General features: G+C 37.7%; 1 protein-coding gene across 8 annotated transcripts in view; it reads right to left on the reverse strand.

The window, feature by feature from the left end:
* Positions 1 to 22,971, reverse strand: part of CNTN4 (contactin 4) — a 922,691-nt gene that overhangs the window by 858,114 nt on the left and 41,606 nt on the right. Inside the window, exon 2 of one of the 8 annotated variants that reach the window (XM_025451406.3) lies at positions 21,542 to 21,671. The exons of the other annotated variants lie outside the window; for them this stretch is intronic. The gene's annotated coding sequence lies outside the window, so the exon portion shown is untranslated. The remainder of the gene's footprint in view (positions 1 to 21,541; positions 21,672 to 22,971) is intronic. 8 annotated transcript variants of the gene reach the window in all.

The following is a 22,971-nucleotide window of genomic DNA, read 5'->3' on the forward strand; positions in this document are numbered from 1 at the left end:
AAGACCGCATTTTTCCTACACTCTATAATGCAGTGCATCATTTCAATCAGTTTTGTGCCAAAACCCAGAACTCTTTTATGCTTTGGCTGCTCTGGAAAAATTCTGATCACATATTAACATTCCTAATCTGGAGCTCAAGACTGACATGGAGTCATTCTTGGTGCCTCTTCCCACCACTGCCAACACGTCAATCACACACCTAGGTCCTTCACTGTACCTTCTGTGCATCTCTCATATCTCTCTCCACCCGCACTCTCCCCACCTCTTTCAAGCTACCCTCTATCCCAAATAGCTCTCTCTTTTTCATCTTCTTCCCTCAACCCATTCTTTGAGTGCCAAAATGGTATTTAAAAAATTTCTGGTCATGATATTTTATGCTTATAATCTTCCAATAACCTTCCATTTTCTCATAACAAATTCACTTAATGCAGCCTAAAGATCCATAATCCAGGCCCCTTCCACTCTGGTTTCAACCTCCAGCATCTACTTGCTTCAGCCACAGTGAATTTCTATCCATTCCTAGAATTACAATGTTTTTCTCTCCTTGCACCTCTGCATCATCTCTTCAAAATACAAATCTTTCTGCCCAAACACCTACTTAAGATCTATTCACTCTATAGGCCTCCATGTTGATCTTTTACTCACTCATAGTACTGGACAGTCATTTTTATTATTTACCACAACCATAAATAAGCAAAAGTAGAACTGTTTATAATCTATTCTCTCACCCCAGAACAGAGCTCTACAAGGATAGCTGTTGTGCCCTATTGTTCACAACTATATGCTCAAGAATTAGCACAGAATTGTATACACAGAGGAAGGTGCTCAATACATACTGAATTTATTAATTAAATGTGAAAAATGGAAATGGGGAGATACAAACTTAATAGTATACATCCATATATATTGCTGAACCACATAAGACACCCTCAACAAATGACAACACACATCAAGCTTCTACTAAGGATGTTCAAAAGGCCTCAAGAAAACCTTTACTGTGTTTAGAAGCATTCTTAGAACTGGGAGATAAAATCAACCTGGGCTGTTGATCAGAATATTGATGATATAGTGACAATAATAACATCTCAATGAAGATTTGCTATGGGCTAGGCACTATGTCAGGCAGCTGGCATGGATTCTACCCCTTACTCCTTATCACAACCCTCTGAAGTGAATATCATTGTTATTTCCATTTCAAAATTATTGAAACTAAAAAAAAAAAAAATTATTGAAACTGGGGCTCAGAAAAGTTACTGGCTTGCCTGAAGTCATAACAAGATAATTAATATTTGGTCAGCGAACCAGGACACAAACTGAGTTTGCCTATCTTCATATTCTAAGCTCTTAACGACTACACGATGCTATCTCCTGTTTCCAACACTAGCATTTATATGGCCTTGGCCAAGATACCTCTCCTACTTGCTTCACAGTCACCTTTTCAGTAAAACAATGGTTTTAGACCAACTGACTACCAAATTGTGCTCTGCCTCTAACAATCAACAGAACCCATATCTATAGAGCCACAGATGGAACACCATGACACTGATTTTTTAATGATAAAATTTTTTTTTTTAACGATTTTATTTTTAAGTAATCTCTACACCCAACATGAGGCTCAACTCACAGCACTGAGATCAAGAGTTGCATGCTCTACTCACTAAGCCAGCCAGGCGCCCCTAAATAATCAAAATTTTATTTTATTTTTTTTAATAATCAAAATTTTAAATTATAATTTAGTAACATCTCCTTCCCATCATACTTTAGCTTCTCCATAAACAAAACATAAACTAAGAATTTAGCTAGACTATTATTTTCCAATAATGTTATCAAAATGAGCATAATAAATTAGAAAGAGGAAAAAGCAAAGCAAAGAAAAAAAAGAGCCTAGGTGAGCTTTGAAGTTCAATAACAATGAAAAAGAAATAGGCATTTCCTAATTTGCAAATCATGTTTTGGTCAAGACAGGTGGTCCAAGGTTAAAAATAATTGTGGGCAAAGGTTTGTCAAAGGATTAATCTAAATGCTTTTTTTAAAAAAAGGCTGTCAAACTGACCTTATTATTGTTCAGATAAGAAAAAGATCATAGTGGGGCAAACATAATCCATTCAAACACTGCTTTAAAAATAAAATAGAGTATTTTAATGGCTTTAATCTCATATTCTACAAATCACCTGCAAAAAAATGGCTCACATCACAAAAACAGAATGCTTCAATAGTCCTCAGAGAAAGGCAGTGAAGGGGGAAGGTTGAAAAGTTCCTGGCAGATATATAGTCCATTTAATATGAAATCCACAGGGCAGAGAAATTGGATACCTTTCATGAGGACAGTCTCAAAACCAACTTTCTGATGCCTTTTGTACCACTTTCTACTTCTCCGAGACCCCTGCAATTTCCCAATGCTCAGGTAAAACTGGCTTGTATCACCATAGGAAAAGCTTCATTAGGAACCTAAGATAGGTCAGGACAAGAGGTGGCAAAGTATGCCTAATGATTTTGTGTTCTGCATTGATATTTAATTTTCTTAATATATTTTTAATTTTTTTTAATTTTTTATTTATTTATGATAGTCACAGAGAGAGAAAGAGAGAGAGGCAGAGACATAGGCAGAGGGAGAAGCAGGCTCCATGCACCGGGAGCCCGATGTGGGATTCGATCCCGGGTCTCCAGGATCGCGCCCTGGGCCAAAGGCAGGCGCCAAACCGCTGCGCCACCCAGGGATCCCCCTAATTTTCTTAATATTAAGAAAGTTCATAAGGAAGTGTCAAGGCATAGATATGGCAAACTTTGGGGACATGCTGAAAATTACTATTTTCTTTTAAATTGCAAAAAAAAATAATGTTCAAACTCATGAAAGCTGTGATTTTATACTGAGGAGCAGAAGTCTTAGTAGAAAGATCCTTTTTAAAAGTATCAATTCTGGTGCATCAATCTTACACAACCATTTCCCTTTCAGATTTTGTCTTGTGCTAAGATAGTCAATCAGCACTCCAGGAAATTTTGTAGGCTTGATCCAGGATTGCTGACTGTGATCTGAAAATTCATCCCTACCTTACCCTCTGCCTCTCGGGATTCCTACATCATATATTAGGCCTCAGAGGCTGTGAACTGAAAGCCCTTGGGTCAAATCTAGCTCACAGAAATGTCCTATCTAGCCTATATAGTGCTGCCTGTAATGACTTAGGTTTTAAAAAGAATATAGGGAGGCTGCTGGGTGGCTCAGTCAGTGGTGTCTGCCTTCTGCTCAGGCCATGATCGCAGGGTTCCAGGAAGGAGCCCAGAGTCTGGCTCCCAGCTTAGCAGGGAGCCTGCTTTTCTCTCTCTCTCTGTCTCTCCATCCCCCTGCCTCTGTTTATTCATGTGCGCATATTCTTTCTCTCTCTCTCTCTCAAATAATTTTTTAAAAAAACAAATAAATAAAAAGAATGGTTGGCTGGTTGCCTATATTTTTTAAATCTGGAGATTTAACCCCTTCATAAACAATCAAATGAACAAAGGCCAACGGATGTCTTGCTTCTGTTGAAAAACCTAACATCTAGAAACAACTCCCTCTAGTTCCCAAATGGCAAGAATGGACTGGCACTGACCTGCCACACATAACTTCTCTGCAGCATTACCAGCCTTTGCAGACTCGACCACTGATAGATTCTATAACTAGTCTGATTCTCATATATAGATTACCTGATGCTCTTTGTGGTCCCTGCTGGCACAGACATTTTCACTTCCCTGTATCAATAATAAGTCACTTTACCAAGAATTTAGGCTCTTTTCATGTGTGGGATAGAAAAGATGAGGATTTGTCCAGCCATTTTCATCTAAGAAGCAAACATTTCTGATGGTTGTCTTTGGTACAACAGCTCAGTTTGTCCTTCATAATTCTTTTAGTAGTTATTAAGACCACAACCACAATTGCATGGTAAGAAATTGTTAAATAAAAGCTTTTATTTCTTTATTATTTATGAAATGTATTTTAAGAAACACTGAGTATGTATATACTAAAATATTAATGGACAAATAATGAAGGACAGCAGACTTCTGGAAACATATCTGAACTTCTTACATTAATACTTTTGGAAAACAACATCCTCCTTTGTTGGTCTTTTTATTCTAAGCTGCATTTTCAGGAACATAAAATTTGATGTGTAACTTACCATTCTGTTCTATTTACCAGGGCTGTTAGAAAGCTCTTCAAACATTTTCATTTCCCATGTAGTGCAGCATGCCCAAGATTAAAGAACATGTGAATTAAATCCTGGCAACTTCTACTAAATTGAATCCAAACACTAATCCTTGTAATTTACGGTATGAATTTGAGGCTGACTCTAATTTCAGTATAAATGAAATCATCCTCCCTAATTTGGGGTTCTTTTCATTTATTTTCATAGATTTCTAGGAGTGATTTTATGTAAATGTGTACTTAGTCATGACTCTTAAATGGAAACAATGATTTATTCTACACTTAATTATGAAAGACTATTAATTTCTGAGAAAATCCAAAGGGAAAAGTTTATAAGTCAGATACTAAAAAATTAAACAGAAAGCATTCATTCAAAACGATAGCTTAATCAGTTACCACAATCTGGATTGACTACATTTTAAAATATAAAACTAGCATTTATAGGATACATCCTCTGAACCAGCACTGCTGCCAGATATCTGATTGGATATTTCACTTTATCATTAGAGAAACCAATTTTTATACATGAGCCTTAGATCTTAAAAAACTTATCCAACATCACGCAGGTAGTAAGCAATAAAGTCAGTTTGTGAAGCCAGAAATTATGCCAGGGTTTTCTTATGTTATTTTGTAGAAGTAATCCCCCAGTTTATACAGGCAACACCTACGAAGATTCCTTGCCATCAGCTACACTCATAGAAGTCTGCATTTTTATAAGCTCTTCTAGTGATCTTCACGCACCAGTCCTTGTTCCACTGACTCAAGAATTTCTTCCCAAGCCATCCTTTCCTCAACTGGTTCTGACTAATCCCAGTCAGTCTCTTCATCCGAATAAACACACGTACCTCCCCAACCTGTCACACTTTTCTCTGGGGTGGACATCTTTTATCTTCACATCTACTATCTTAAAACTCTCTTCCTCTAAGAAGCCTCATTATTCCCACTCCATTCTTTCTTCTATTATTCACCAAGACTTAAGTAATCCATTTTATATTAATATGTGCTGTTACACTTATCTCATTTTTAAAATATTTTCTTCCATGTGTACACGTGTAAGTAATTTCAGGTCAGGAAGCAAAACTTCTCTTTCTGTAGAAATCTATCTAACAAAGTAATGGAAGAAAAATGCCTCAAAGAGACAGGCAGAAAGAAAAAGAAGGAGGTAGAGAAATACTGAGACAGATCTGAATGACTCTCAAAATGACTGAGAGAATACGCACTCCCCAGACACATACTTACCTATTCCAAAATAGCCAAGAATATCCACAACATGCTCTCTGAAGGAGGAAATGGACCATGACCTCTTAATACACATCACAGCAATTTGTCCAGCCTTCCTCACGATCTCATTCAACCACACCAAATTTGGCCCCACCAAAACTGGGGCCAGAAGATTCACATATTCTTACCATAACTCTACCAACACTTAATGCTGTGATCCGCTAATATGGTACTTGATTTCTCTTAGCTTCCATCTCCTTCTCTATAAGACATTTATTGAAAATCTACAATGAGTCTTACAGTCCTATGGCAACCAATTATTCTCTAAATCAGGTTCATATACAGTTGTATTTCTTATTCTTCCGATTTCTTTCTTCATGCCTCACATGCATAATGGGCAGGAAGTCATAGCACATCCACAACCAGGGAGTAGATATCCAATCACTGCCATTGCTTACTATGGCCACATGGTGGCACTGTTTAAGGATACTGTCCTAGGTTAAGCCACTGCTGTGATGGCTTTCGCTGATTTTTGTCCATGTCCCACATGGCATATGGAAGACAATTTAACTTTTTGAATGCTTAGCTCATCACAGATGGTCAGTAGTTGAGCTTCCAAAAGTTTCTTATGGCTCAGAGTTTTTAAATACCCAAGACCCCAGTGGGTCATGGAAGCACTGGGTTCTAGGATCTATCACCTCTTTGAAATTCTGTTTTCTCTCAAAGATACCAAGCATTTTGCTTTTATGCTCATTTGTACCGCTTCTGGCGCAGCCATGCTACTGGCCTGCCCTCATGGAGAAATTCACATATATGCTTTCAAGGAGAATGATTTTGGAATATCTGTCACTGAGGAAGAGAAAAGGCAAACCAAGTGTTATAACACTCCTCCACCTTTTGTAGGAACTCATCTATAAAACAGAATTATGAACTACGTTAAATATTTTGATGGAAAAATCAAGATGCAATTAGGAAACTACACAGGGAAACCTAATGCACACTGGAGGGCCAAAGAGGTGCTTTCTGAAAAAGTGGCATATAAACTGAAATCTTAAAGATGAATGGGGATTACTGAGAGTATTTCAGGAAAAATAAACCACAAGTGCAAGGACACCTGCCAATATGGTTTCACAGTACAGAATAAAAGAGAGAAGATGAACCTGGACAAGAAGGTCAGGTGCAGATCAAGTGGAGTCTTGTACAAGCACTGGGAAAGAGAGAGAAGGAGGGGTGGAATTTAGGTTTAAAATCAGCTTTCTAAACATAATGGGAAGATTATGTATAAGGCTCACTTTATTACAATCCCAATCTTTTTTTGGAAACAATTCTTTCAGGGCAAAAACAGTTAAATAAAAATGAGTGGCAAGATGCCAAAGTGTAAGACACCAAAATACTTAAATTTTGAGAAGGTACTTGAACCAACAAAGAAGCAGATGTTGGAAGAGGTTTTGATATTGTCAGATTTGGGACACTGAGATTTTTTGCCTACTATCAAATCTATTTACCATGAGGAGGGTTTTTTCTCTGAATAGTCCCATATAGATAGAGATTCCAGTGATTTAATTTCCTCTGTATTTCTGGCTCTTTCAGGGATCACACAGAGGATGAGTAAATGGCTTTTCTGTATTGTTTGTTAAATTTGACTCTTTCTATGAATTGGGAGTGGTTCCCATGGGAACATCTGGACGTGGTGTAAGAGCAAAACAGATCACAGACAATCATTTGCGTCTTTACTGAAAGCACAGTTGGCAAAATATTTTATTCACCACTTCTATAGGAACAATTCTCTAGTAAATATATAAATATAACTCCAAGATCTAAAGAAGAGACTGTTTCATTGTTGCTTAACCCTCATCCTACATAAAGATCATGGAAACTTTTCCAATCCAAAAAAAATTATTTTGCACACAAACTCACACAAGGACATTATACTAAAAACCGTCAATAACGTTACCAACAAAATAGGCCAGTGTCAATGGAATGGTTCAAAGTAGAGTGGAATCTGAAAGAGAGAATGATGATTCCAGTGACAACAGAAATTATCATTTTGAAAAATGATAGAATGTAAATTTTGGTAAATTAACCAACATAATATACTACTTCAAGCAGGCACTATTCTCATAAAGTACAGCTAGAAGTATATTAGAAAAAGTAATTCTTGTGTGTATTTGTGATTTTCATTTAATCACAAAAACTTTTTAAAAATCTTTATGCTAAAGATCCTACAGTATCTTTCTAATAGCATTACCTCTTTGTAAAATTTATGCATGAATTTCTACAACTCCAGTGCTACAGTGCTTCTAGTGGAAGCCAACACAATCCCTTCTAAGAAAAAGAAATAACCTCTTGACTGCTCTCCCCACATCCTTCCCTGTGCAACAGCGAGAGCAATATTTAAAAGATAGCGATCACTACTTAAACACTTCAACTACCTCCCACCTCACTCAGAACCCAACACCTTTACGTTGTTTTATCATTCCTTTTGTGATGGGGCCACTATTTAATTTCATTTTTATACTCTTTTCCACAAAATTCCCCAGAAAGTTATGTGTCTGTCTCACTATCTTCAATTACTCTCTTTATTAACTCACATTTAAACTCACGCTTATCAGGCTTCTACCTCCACCACATTAGTGAACTACATGTATCAAAGTCAACAATAGCCCCCAGGTTACCAAATACAATGACCAATTCTTAGTAGTCACCTCTGACTGTTTCCCACTTCCTTCTCCTCCACATTGTTTTTTGATCCACTTAATGATTATAGCAACTTACTTCCCTTCTACCTCACTGGTTCCTCCTTTTCAGTTTTCTCTGCTTTGTTGCTCTTCTTCCAGAATCTTGTAATGATGCAGTAATGCAATCTGTGGTTACCTTCTCTACTGCATTCACTCCCATGGTGATCTCATTTCATCCTGCGGTTTTAAATACCATCAATACGCCAATAACTCCTAAGTTTCTATCTCCAGGCCAAATTTCCTCTGAACTTCAAACTCTTATATACAACTTCCTATTTCACTGCTTAAATGCTCTATTGGTGAGTTAGTGCCAGAAAACTTCTGCATAACAGAAAGCCCCAAAACTCAGTGACTTCCCATAGATCTGCAGGTCAGTCAGGGTGTGAAGATCTAAAGTGGGCTCAGCAGGCAACTTCAAGCTCTAGGTCTAGTTGTACTTAGCCTGGGTAGATCTGCTTCACTTCCACTTACTTATATGGGAACCAAGTCAAAAAGTCAACAACTACTCAGGGGAAGCTCTTCTCATGACGAATACAGAAGCCCAACCCTATGAGCACATCCCAATCCCCGAATCCATCTCACATCTTACCTCTAAGGATCCACTGACCATGAAAGCCAGTCATACTACAAAGACTAAGTCAGGAGGAGAGATACACTGCCCATGAACACAAGGAACAATAATCACCATGCATAACAGATGTATTTCACTTTACATATCCTCAGTGAGGACCCAGTCCAAACCTACTCCAACCACAGTCTTTCCCATCTAATCTACTTATCCAGACCAAACACTCAGAGTCATCCTGGACTCTTCTTTCTCTCCCACTCCACTTCTGGAAGACCTCAAAATACATTCAGAATCTGACTGTCTTACCATCTCTACTAACACCATGTATGAGCTGCCAGAATGTGTCCCTCGACTTAGTTCATTATCCTTCTGGCAAATAATCCTGTCTCTAACCCCCCTCCCAGTACAGCTGATGCCTCTTAATTTACTCCCCACACATTGAGTACCTCATTTTGTTCAATCAAAATGAAATACTCCACCATACACAAAGATAAACTCAAAATGGATGAAAGATCTAAATGTGAGACAAGATTCCGTCAAAATCCTAGAGGAGAACACAGGCAACACCCTTTTTGAACTCGGCCATAGTAACTTATTGCAAGATACATCCACAAAGGCAAAAGAAACAAAAGCAAAAATGAACTATTGGGACTTCATCAAGATAAGAAGCTTTTGCACAGCAAAGGATACAGTCAACAAAACTAAAAGACAACCTACAGAATGGGAGAAGATATTTGCAAATGATGTATCAGATAAAGGGCTAGTTTCCAAGATCTATAAAGAACTTCTTAAACTCAACACCAAAGAAACAAACAATCCAATCAGGAAATGGGCAAAAGACATGAAGAGAAATCTCACAGAGGAAGACATCGACATGGCCAACATGCACATGAGAAAATGCTCTACATCACTTGCCATCAGGGAAATACAAAGCAAAACCACAATGAGATACCACCTCACCCCAGTGAGAATGGGGAAAATTAACAAGGCAGGAAACCACAAATGTTGGAGAGGATGCGGAGAAAAGGGAACCCTCTTACACTGTTGGTGGGAATGTGAACTGGTGCAGCCACTCTGGAAAACTGTGTGGAGGTTCCTCAAACAGTTAAAAATAGACCTGCCCTACGACCCAGCAATTGCACTGCTGGGGATTTACCCCAAAGATACAGATGCAATGAAACACCGGAACACCTGCACCCCGATGTTTACAGCAGCAATGGCCACAATCGCCAAACTGTGGAAGGAGCCTTGGTGTCCATCGAAAGATGAATGGATAAAGAAGATGTGGTTTCTGTATACAATGGAATATTACTCAGCCATTAGAAACGACAAATACCCACCATTTGCTTCGACGTGAATGGAACTGGAGGGTATTATGCTGAGTGAAGTAAGTCAATCGGAGAAGGACAAACATTATATGTTCTCATTCATTTGGGGAATATAAATAATAGTGAAAGGGAATATAAGGGAAGGGAGAAGAAATGTGTGGGAAATATCAGAAAGGGAGACAGAACATAAAGACTCCAAACTCTGGGAAACGGACTAGGGGTAGTGGAAGGGGAGGAGGGCAGGGGCTGGGGGTGAATGGGTGACGGGCACTGGGGGGGCACTTGATAGGATGAGCACTGGGTGTTATTCTGTATGTTGGCAAATTGAACACCAATAAAAAATTATTTTATTAAAAAAATAATAAAAAAATTTAAAAAATGAAATACAGTGGTTTAAAGACTTTATCTTTACCTCTAATTACCTATCCAAATATTTTTTCTGCTACTCTTTGTCTTTCCCATTCACTCTGTTCTGCTCATCCAGGATTCCCTGAGACTTTCTGAAAAAGCCAGGGCTTAATGCTACCTATGGAGTTTGCACTAGCTCTTACCTATGCCTCGCAACTTCCTCCCCTAGATACCTAAGTAGTTAACTCCCCTAGCTCCTTCAATATTTCGCTTGTTTTATGAGGGCTACCATGATCTCACTATATTACATTGTAGCCCACCACCCGACACGACACTCCTAACTCCTCCGTACATGGTTTTTTCTTGTATCACTGATTAGCTAATATTCTACATAATTATCCTATTTAATAGGCTTGCTTACTGTCTGCCCCTCCTACCTTTCTCAAACACCATCCATCTCCCCAGCCTGACAATGTAAATGTCATAAGGAGGGAAAAAATTATTTTTTCACTGGTGTATATCTCCAAACATCTTAAACAGCACCTGGAATCTAGAAAGCTACAAAAATGAATTTGTCACTGATACTCATTCTCACCCAAACAGAGCTCCTTTTTTGCCTTAGAGCCCTGACATTTGCTGTTCCTTTTCCCTGGAATATTCTTTGCCCAGGAATATTCTTTCCCTCTCATCATTCAAATCTCTGCCTACACACCACTTCCTCATAGAGGCCACCCTTGCTCACTTCATCTAAAGTACACTCCTCCCTGCTGCTTTAGCCCATTTTCCTGTTTCATTTTATTCATACTTCCAACACTTTCAAAAATGACTTACTTACTTGTTTGTTATTTTCTGTCTTCTCCTACGAGATTGAAAGCCCCATAAGAACAGAAACTTGGTTTATCTTACTCATCACTGCCCCCTCAACTCAGCAGTTGGGTTAGCCCCCTAGAACTAAAACACACACACACACACACACACACACACTCTCTTAATAAAAGTCCTCCCTCAAAGAGGAGGCAAAACAAATCTTGTCCACCTAATGTAGAAGACATATGATAACTGCAATGAAGGGAGGGCAAGCTTTAAGAAATTAAACAGGGAACATGAGTTTTGTGGTTAAACAGAATGTTTCCAAGTTCAATCATCCTTAAAAGCTATAGGAGAGTATGCCACTTGCCCAAGATAAACATGCTTAAGAACTACTTTAAGAGGAAAACCAAGAAAAATCAACTTCTGGCGCTCATTCTAGGTTAACTAATTTCCTCAATGAGAAAACATGCATAAAATGAACAAACAAGTTATTTGATGTTTCAAATGGTTAAGTGCAAGCTGAGATAGCTTTGAAGTAGCTGCTACCTAATCCTGAGGAGAAGATCTCTAGCCTAATAACCAAACTATCCCTCAGAAACAGACTTCTTCAACAAGGGGAAGAATCAGAAAACATGTCCTACACCTGCGTGTAGCTACTTGCAATTTCAAATTTCCAAAGAAGCTAAGGAAATAAAGAGATCCCAATTTTCTAAGAATGTTAAGAAATACAGCTATGTTAAGAATACAATACAAATAACAACTGACGTTTAGCTGGTATTTTTATTACTATTTTCTTGCTTATTAAAAACACGGTTATGAATGCTTTCATACATTTAGTACTTTTATTTCCAACAGCCACCCTATGCAGTAATTCCCTCTTCTATCTCTATTTTGGAGATGAGGAAACAGAGGTAGAGATAGTTTAAGAAAGTCATCTGAACTCACTTAGCTTAAACCCAGAGAGTATTGCTCCAGAGAGTATACTCCTAATTCTTAGCGTAAATGCTTTTTCAAGGGTAATGCCAATTTATGTGGTGCTTACCATGAGTCAAGAAAGGTCTTAGCACTTTGTAGATACTAGCTGGTAAATGTATGTGAATCAACCAACTCCTTATTTTCTCAGTTCTACTGCTTTATAACATAAAAAATAAAAGGCTATCACCACTTTATTCCATATTCAATTTGTACTGAGACTCAAAGGTTCACCTGACAATCTTGTGGAAATTCTTTTCAGTTATTGGACTAGCATGGGTCAGGCTCCTGGTTATGATGTCACTGTGTCAAAGCGAAAACATTGTGTCAAAGTGAAAAGTCAACTATGTAACCTACAAGCCAGCTGGTTTTTGCCATTCTACTGAACACTAATATAATTTTATAGTATGGGCAAAGCTCACTGCATCAATTTATATAAATTTAAGCATTACTGCTGTAGGGGCCCTGGGCAGGCTGCCCCAAAATGTGCCATTTTGGCATAAAGATTATTTTCAGTTAAAATGATAAAAACCCATCAGACTTAGGAAAGGTGTTCTGTCCCTCCTATAACTACCTTAATTTACACTGGAACGGAGAGCCTACAACAGGAAGAGAAGTATTAACAGAAGCCCTGTTTACCAATGGAGCTTATCTACGTAACAGGACAACCTTGTTTTTTCAAATATTTTCTTTCACCCAACTGCTAATAGTTTTCTCCAATATCCCTCTGCTTACCTCATATAAGCTTCATGTTGCCTCATTGTCTTTGGAAATTTCATGTCTGTGTGCATTCCTTGTATGTACATATATTAAATTTGATTTTCTCCTGTTAATTTGCCTCACGTCATTTTGATTTTCAGTCAAGCTACAGGGACCACAGGGCACAGGAAGATCTTCCTCCCTGGGAAGCTGGCATTGTCAGCATGAGACTTTAATTTGAGGGACACTGCTCACCCTTGACACTGCTGCAGCTGTGAGATTCTTGGGACATCCAACAAGCAGCTGGCAGAAGATGACATTTCTTACCACGTAAGCCTTCGGGATGCTCTATCTGCAGAGTCCTAAGGAGTGAGAATGATGAGAGTCCTTTGCTCTCTTTCTAAATTTAGATTAGTAGGAGAAAATATTTATGGAACTAGCTCCTTGGACCTAGTGATTCTTTGGTTAAATTTAGTAGAGTACTCTTCAGTTACTGGTCCATTTCTTTTTTTTTTTTAAAACATTTTTTTATTTTTTACATTTTTATTTATTTATGATAGAGAGAGAGAGAGAGAGAGGCAGAGACACAGGCAGAGGGAGAGGCAGGCTCCATGCACCGGGAGCCCGATGTGGGATTCGATCCCGGGTCTCCAGGATCGCGCCCTGGGCCAAAGGCAGGTGCTAAACCTGCTGCGCCACCCAGGGATCCCACTGGTCCATTTCCTCCCAGATACGGTCTTTGTATTTTTTTGTCTGTGTCATTTGATGTGTACATGAGGTACAGGCTGCTGCTAAGGAACATCCTGGAAGCCAAAACCACAAAATTAGTAGGCAAGGCTTGAGCACTTAAGAGCTGTCAGAGCTCTCATTACCTGAAAAAGACTCCTGGATAGGATAAGTTGGTCACAGAATGGGTTAGATCACAGTAGGTCACCCTTCAACCTTAAGAAAACCTCCATGCACTGAAGTACACTATAAAACAACACAGTCTCCAATCCTGTGCACATCCTTCATAGGTCTTAGTAAGACTCCAAGAGACCAAAGTCTTGGCCAAGACTGTTGATATGCATATTTTCCCTTTGTCTTATTCTATGTTTTAAGAGCTCGGCTTTGTGGCTTTGAGAATATTCTCTTTGGTCTCCACCATCGAGAGTGCACTTTGGTGACCAAACAGACTGGGACTCTTACTGACTCTCTCTCTCTCTCTCTCTCTCTCTCTTTTCAGCCATGACAGCTCTCAAGGATATTTGTCACAAGAGGTTCCAGCCCACAGAAACCTTTGTCGTCCCAACCTTTGTTGCTTGTTAGTGATGGAAAGTCCTATTCCATTATCTACCCAGTGTCCCAGATTAGCAGGCCTGTGACTGGAGGCATCTCACAATTTTGTGGAACACTGGAGACATCATTTTCAACACACCATTACCACCTGTGCAACAAAGGTCTTTGCTTTCTTAGACTAATTTCGGAAGTAAACTTTTGGATCATGAGGCTGTATCACCTATGCCCTCTCTGGGTCTTTGGTTAAGCCATTAAGGCTTATTGATTTGAGTCACTATTAGATCCTAATCATCAATGGCCAGACGATGGATCCTTTAAGTTAAGCTATATTTAAAAGAAAATATTCCCATAGAAAGCTCTCAGTTGTCTCAGTAATATAATGGCTGGCCTTAGGGACTTCCTTGACAAGATAAAATCACAGAAGTTAGGCTTAAGACTTAGAAATAAATGTCCACATCCAAGGTAAATTTCCCTTAAAATCTAGCCTCATCTGTCCTGTCTGTTTTAATTTACCTTTCCCTATTAAAATTTTACAAGGAGCATTCAGGCCTAATCTCTAGGTTCAAAGTGTATAGGCTGCTCATGTAAATGCCAGAATCCAGGAAATAAATTTAACAAAAGCACCTGAGAATGGCAATAGACTTGCTTTGCCTCTACTTTGTAGCATTGATAATCAGGTTCTGTCAGTTTCAGGCATCCATGTGCAATGCCCTTTGCAGGTGTATCCCAGATCACCCACTGCAAAAGAATTTGATCTCCTGGACAGCAGTAAAATCTCTTAAAGAATAAGCCCTTTTACCTTCACTTTTAAAAGAGCCTACAAAATTCAGGGAGAAATTTAAAAGGTTAATGACTGACTTACTACCTTTCCACCAGAGGAAAAGGGGATCAAAATTTCTAAGTCCCTCCCATAAATGATCTGTGAAAGATCAAGGACTAATAGAAGCCAAGAGTGAATTAGAAAGCTTTTACTGAAATGCTTTATACAGAAAATCTTCTGATTACAATTTTAGTTAAAAATCTCCTTACTATAAAGAAATTTATTTAAAAAGGCAGAGCACTTTTCTTGAATCTGCTGGGTTTTTATTACTTTTAACTGTAAATAATCTTTATGGCAAAGTGGCCCATCTTGGAGCAGACTGATATGGGCCCCTACACTGTTCTTTAAAAAATGGGAGCCTAATTTTATTTGTAAATATAGACTAAAATTTAGCATCATGCTGCTTTGAAGACATCACATAGAGTTACAGAATTTCAAGCAACATTTCTCACGGTCTAGAGCAATGCTATTTTCTAATTATGAAGATCTCTATCTTCATCATATGAACCTGAAGGTGCCTTTTTTTTTTAAAGATTTTATTTTTATTTATTCATGAGAGACACAGAGAGAGAGGCAGAGACATAGGCAGAGAGAGAAGCAGGCTCCCTAAGGGAAGCCTGATGCCAGGACTCAATCCCAGAACCCTGGGATCACGATGTGGCCAAAGGCAGGCACTCAACCACTGAACCACCCAGGTGCCCCTGAAGGTGCTTTTAAAGTACAGCAGTAACTGTGAGCTAGTGGGGCATCTGAAGTTGTGTGTGTGTGTGTGTGTGTGTGTGTGTGTGTATATATATGTGTGTGTGTATAGATACACATTATATATATTAATATATTATATAATATTTATATAAGTATTATATATATAATATATTCACCTAAAAATGATAACTTAGAGTCAAGTGACACATTTCTCAATAGAGCCCTCTATAGACTAAAAGTTGTCATTAAACTTGCCATGAAGTAAGTTTCTATGTTAGGCATTTAAACAATCAAATGCAAAGTGTACACCTCTTAGAGCAAAATAAAACCACTGTATACTACCCTGGAAAAATAAAACCACTGCATACTACCCTGGAATTTTTACAATGCTAGTACTCTTTAAACTTTAAGGCCACTGTAAGGCAGACAAAACATTTCTAAAATTATATACTAATCTAATAGTTCAAAGCTTGATGCAATATGATATCTGCCCAGTTTACTTTTTTTTTATTTTTGTTTATTTGAGAGAAAGAGAGAGAGCATGCACGAGGTGGAGGACAGAGGGAGAGCAAGAAAGAGAGAGAGAGAGAAAGAAGCAAACTCCCCACTGAGCAGGAAGCCCGATGTGGGGCTCAACCCCAGGACCCCGGGACCACGAGCCAAGCCGAAGGCAGACGCCCAACCAAACGAGCCACCCAGTCGCCTGCCCCTGCCCAGTTTACTCTAAATTGCAAAAACAAATCTCTCAAATTAGAGAAGAATCAGTAAAATATACGAAACTCAATGCAATTGAAGAAAATCTACATTACTTTAGTATTCGAGACTGCAGTAAAAAAATTCATACCCTCAACGAAGAGACACCACCAAAATCATTTTTAAAATCACTGAAGGAAGGGGATGTAATGATTAACTGGCACCCAAAGGTAATTGGCTAACTACTAAAAGGTATTAAATATATATTTCACAGAAAATTACATTCGTCCTTGACCTTTGCTCTTCTTGGATCCACTTATTATTAATATATCATAATACATAAATGCCACATATTGGAACTGTCTCAAGGCATATAGTTATATGGAAGGAGAGATATTAACATTCACTGACTCATTGAATTCCATCATCATCTGATAATTATTAAGTCCATTTATCAAGCCTCATAAGATTTAGACAAATGGGCTAATTTTACACTACTGTCATAGCCGAAGAAACAGTGTATTTTTAAAGCCAAAGTTGCAGAATTGCTATTAGTCCTACTATTTCTATGAATTACCTTCAGGGATAAAACCTCTCCACCAATCAGCTGTGTGGGAGCCACAAAATATTTCCAATTTGAGATACACTGTATATGCCCTGATGAAAAAAAAAAGATCCTAGGCCTTATGAAATAAATGAGACAGAGAAAAACAAATGTTGTAGGATATCCCTTATATATGTGGAATTAAAAAAAAAAAAGCTAAATTCACAGAACCAAAAGCTAAAATGGTGGTTACCAGTTGCTGGGATTGGAAATCGATAATATGTTAGTCAAAGAGCACAAGCTTGCAGTTAGCAGATGATTAAACTCTTGGGATCTAATACACAGCATTGTGATTATAGTTAACAATACTGTTTTATATACTTGTAAGTTGCTAAGACAGTAAATCTTAAATTTTTTCTAAATGGAGGTGTTAGTTAACACTACAGTGGTAATTATATTGCAATATATGTGTACCAAATCAACACACTGTACATTTTAAATATATGTTAATTATATCTCATTAAAGCTGGAAAGAAAATGAAAAATTTTAAAAAGTAGATTATATTTCTCTATGAGTTTGGCCACCTCATTTATTTCAAATGTGTTTGTATACTGTGGATATGGTATTATAAACAACATAATGGACACATCTACAGATAAAGTTGATATTAAAAGGTAAAAAAGAAAGAAAGGAGAAAAAGAAGGGAAGGAGGAAGGGAAGAAAAAGAAATGAAAGAAAGAAAGCTGGCCCTAGGAGGTAGCTTCAGAAAAATCAATGTCAATGGAATAATATGAGAGTGAACACAGAATCAGTTTGAAGAATAAAAATGCAACAGGCAGCCATGACATGGAATTTGAAAACAGGAACATAGCTATTAATGAGTAGAGACAGAGGAGGACAAGGATACTCAAGACAGAAAATAAGAAAGGCACAAGACTAGAAATTTTGAGATCCATTTGAGGAAAGGTCATCTTGTTTGATCAGAGTGATACATATAAAGTAGAGCTTGTATAGAAAATAAACCTAGTCTTGTTTCATGAAGGCTCCAAATCAGACTAAGAAACGTATGACAAATATGAAGATAGCAGTGATCCAGTGAAGACTGCTGAGGTGGGAAATAGTCACATCCTTAAAAATTTGACTGAGAAAGACTTTGCTGGCACCTGTACAAAAAATGGGCAGGGTACGTTAAAGAGTGGATGCCAGGAAAAATGTCTTAGATGTTACAAAAGGTGGTCATAAAAATATTTAACAAATACAAGCAGTCATTTCCATTCATGACACATAGAAATTAACAGACTAGAGTCTCTTCTGATTTCTGGATTATTTAACAATGGCCTGTTAACACTGATACAAGATTTTTTTTTTTTTTTTTTGCTGATTTTTTATTTTCACTGGTTTTTATTTTTTAAAACCCAGATATGAAAAACATAGATAAAATCCTAAGTGGTATAAAAATCCAATAGCATGCTGGAATGCCCAAAGAACTAGACATTTTCTGTCATAGTCTGAAATGGTAATTAAAGACAAAAGTGTGAGCTCTAAAGGCAAAAGAAATCAGATATTTACTGAGTACCTACTAAGTACCCAGGTTACAAGTAACCTCCTAGGGAAGTACTGAGTATCACCATTTGATTTACTGATAACGTGATACATAACTAATATATATCTGGTAGGGACTGAATGGAGGTTTCTGAATGAAAACAATCTCATTTTCTATATACACTTAAACCTGAACAAAATACAAACTGCAAGTCATGACTATAAAGGAGTTATAAAATACTGTGAGTCAGGATCACCACATATTTTAAAATGGGATAAAACACACAATGTCAGTGAGCATTGATACCCTATACTAAGGGTAACCATTATTTTATGAAATATTAGTCATATATAAGTATTTATTCATTCATTTATTTATTTTTATGTGTGTATTTAAAGGGATAGTATTTAGGGGTGCCTGGCTGACTCAATGGAACATGAGACTCTTCATCTCAGGGTTGTGAGTTCATGCTCACATTGGATGTAGAGATTACTTAAAAATAAAATATTTTAAAAATTAAAAATAAAAATAAATAAAAATAAAAATAAATTTGGCATTATTGTAAAGTAAATTTGAAAACTACTGTACTCACTACAAGATCCTCAAACAAGACAGACAGACATTACTAAGCTTACTTTTGGGAATAAATTTTTAGTATATCTAAAATTCTAGTAGCAATTTTTAGTGTAATCTAAAATTCTAGTAGCAATTATTCTAAGTTTTGCATATGATGCCTGAATTAATACAATGGTCTATTATATTATTCCTCAAAATCACAATAAAGAATATTGGTAAAAAAAAATAAAAAAAAAAAATAAAAAAAAAAAAAAAAAAGAATATTGGTAATATTAGCACATGGTTAAGTCTTTGCTTTCTAGAATACCATCAAATGTAAACAAAAATTACCATTTATAAAACAGACATCACAGATAAAATAACGTAGCAAGTTTACCTATTTGTCAGATGACTTCTATATTTAGATAATATAAATACTTTCCTAATTATTAAATCTCAAATAAAAGTGCTAAAGAAAAACAACCAATGCCAACACACCCTTTTTTAAAAAATAAGAAATATTCTAGTATAGTGATTAAAGCACCAGTTTGTGTCTCAGTCTATTGTAACAGGCTGTAGGTCTTTAGTCCAATTATTTAAGGTCTTTAATCCACAAGTATCCTTGTATCGATAGTGGAAATGATAATACTACTGACCATATAGACTTGTAAGAAGGATAATGATAAACTGCATGTAAAGTGTGGAGTGAGAATAACAAGATCTTAGAAAATGTTCAACAAATATTACTGAAACTGCATTTCACATTGAATGGTTAGTATGATTAATTTATGAAAAAAGCCAATTGCTGCTTTCAGTAAATCTCAAAACAACTAAACTGAACATGAGGCAAACAAGTCACAAAAGCTCAAGTTCTAAGGATATTTTATCATTATTCCTGATTTTTCCCCAATTTGTCTGTTCTTTCCTCTCAGTCTTCCCACTCTCCATTAACTTACATAAATTAAAAGCTCTATCTCCCCTTGCCACACTATTGTGTTTTATAGTATTATTTCCATGCCTCTAAGGGGCAAAGCCTCCAGTCTCTGTTCTGAAGGATTAATGGAGAAACAGGGAGTGAAGAGAGATGTAATGTGACAAGGCCAGAGTTGCTAGGCCAGCAACATGACCAACTGTACCTTAAAATTCCTTAAATGGGTTCAGATCACCATCATGTGATAAATGTGTGGACTACTTTATAAAGAATTGCTTAACAGTGATTTATTTCCGAGGGAAAACAAAATGACACCAGAACTAATTTGATGAAGTGACAAGAGAACACATATTTTAGTTGTGGGTCAGAGACTCTCTTCACCCTTCTGCTACCGTTATGTTCCAATGAGCACAGGAAATATGAGTTTGAAAACTACTCTATTTGAGGAAACAATTATGAAAAATAAACCCAAAGCATCATAGATAACCTCCATGTGCACATCTGCTCTCATGAGACCTCCCAAAATGGTTTTACTAAGCAGTGCTTTCCTGGGGAAGGAGAGAGGATGTAGATCATGGTGCAAAGCCTTATGGTTGTATCTTATCTTCCTTGCATATGTATTCCTGTTTATATGACTAAAATAAATCTAGGATGAACAGGGTGACTTCAGAGTTGAGAAACCTGTCCCAAGAAAGGCCGGGCAGATTTTTCTCTCTTAACAAGAGGATACCAGTGGCATTTGGCTGGCTCAGTCAGTAAAGCATGCAACTCTTGATCTCTGGGTTGTTACTTCAGCCCACTCTGGCTATAGAGCTCACTTAAAAAATAAATTAATTAAAAACATTAAAGTACAAAAACAAACAAATGAACAAAGGATACCATATCTCCCAGGCACTCCCTGCCTTCTTTATCTTTAGGTCCCCAATTCCACGTTTAAGAATGAGCATTAACACCAGGAAATGGGACAAGAAGAATAAAATACAACTCAGATCCTTAACAATCCTTGTTCCTTGTTGTAGGAAGAAGAGAATCAACTATTATAGGTAATCAAGTGCCACACATACCTCCACAACCCCCCCTTACCCCTTTCTATCCTGAACCCCTTGAATTGTTTGCACAGCCAAGGCTGATAAACTTTCTACAATGGGAACCATTCTTCAGAAAAGGGCCTGTCTTTCTCTTCTAAAATCTCTATGAAAACCCATAAGGTAGGCACAGATAAAGTGAGAAGTCATCAGAATTATTACACAAGCTGTTTATATGAAAGTTTTCAGGTATAAGGAACTCGTGACTTCTCATCTAGAAGCAGAAGAACAGTTTTAGGCTGGAGGCTAAGACCTGCTGTGTCCTAAAGAATCTCAGGGCCTTGTATGAGGGCTATGGTTAAAAAGAATAAAAAGATTGCACTTTGTTCACAACTAATTTTAGTTAATCCCAATCACTACTGTAACTCAAAAAAGGGGGCTCAGAAACCCTACTTCCCACTTATACCATTCACTACAGCAGCTCAAGTATTATACCTCAAAAGGCATAAAAGCAACCAAAATATTATGGTATAAGTCAGCTTTCATTACCCATTGAAATTAGTCATGGCTGCCTTTAATTAGCACCTTTACCTTTAGTGGTTCATCACAATGCAACAGCTCAGACATGGAAGTACACAGCGCATCCTTTTGGTTTCTGATTCTGTGCTTAGTTACAACAGAACCTTGGGTGATCATTCAACCATAAACTCATTTTCCCCTCCTATAAATCAAAGATAATAATAGCTCATAGGTTTGTGAATCAGTTAAGTGAATGTAACTAAATGATTAGGAGCAATGCTTACCTGGTACATAGCATGCACTTAATACTTAATAAATACTTAATAAAATTGGTCAAGTGGTATAATAGAGGAGTGAAAATTTAGACTGATATCTGAGTTCAAAATTACAGTCTAGAAAGGACATCACCAAGATGGCACATAGGTCATCCCTGACTTCACTCTCCCTTACAAGAACAAGTAACAATTCTAAAAGAACAAGACACCACTGAGAATTCTGGTACCTGAGGATGAGACTGAAACATCCCTCTCCATCCTGCACCATAGAGAATGACTACGTTAGAAGGGTCAGAGAAGCAGCTACACACTTATAGCACAGCGCCATGCTGAGAGGTCCCTCTTGGGCCTCCACTTCCTCTGGTAGGAAGAGAGCACCAGGGGGGAAAAACATCCCTGCCTCTCCCCAGAACTGTGGGCCACTTTGTGAAAGCCACTACTCTCATCTTGTCCCTGGGGATACTCTCATCTTGTCCCTGGAGATACAGAGGAATCTGCAGGGCTCAATCACTGGGTATATGTGATGGAGAAGATGGGGTAGAGCCTAAAAAAAACAGCATATGGATCTTGTCAGACTGAATTTATATCTGCAGGCAAAGTAGTAATTCTAAACCAGTGTTTTTGCTCATCTACAGAACCAAGTCAGGAATGTACTCTGACAAGGAAACTTGGCAAGATACAGATATGAGTGATCTGGATCTTCAAACAAGGAGTTTTGCTGGCCCTAGAGCTCAGTTTGCCCAAGTCCAGGTAAGTAGCTGAATCCCAGCCCCACCTGCTGTGGAGAGTGTTTTTGGGCCCTATATGACCAGAAGGTCTGGTGATAAGGCCTAGAAGTTACGCAGCACAGCAGTGCTCAGGCCAAGAAGTAGAACAAAACCAGGGGCTCTGTTCAGTCAAGGAACTGGGAGTACATGTGAGCTTGAGTTAAGACAACAAACAAAGGGTTCTACATGCTTTAGAGTTGCTTTTTCTCCTACTGAACTCAGGCAGAGACTATATATCATAACCGTTCTCATGGCTGAATACCACATTCAGCCTATTTGATCAGGAAATCCAACCATGGCACTTGGAAAGTCACAGAGCCCTTCAGTAGCTCTACCTTCGGTGTCACTAAACAGTGCAGGGAGTGGCTTCTCCCATCTGCAGAGCAAAACTAGTAGCCTCACCTAACCAAGACAGCAGGGTACAATTCTGGCCTGATTGGGGTTCCCAAACAATGAACTG

The sequence above is a fragment of the Canis lupus genome, chromosome 20 (assembly GCF_003254725.2).
Source record: "Canis lupus dingo isolate Sandy chromosome 20, ASM325472v2, whole genome shotgun sequence".
Classification (NCBI taxonomy): domain Eukaryota; kingdom Metazoa; phylum Chordata; class Mammalia; order Carnivora; family Canidae; genus Canis; species Canis lupus.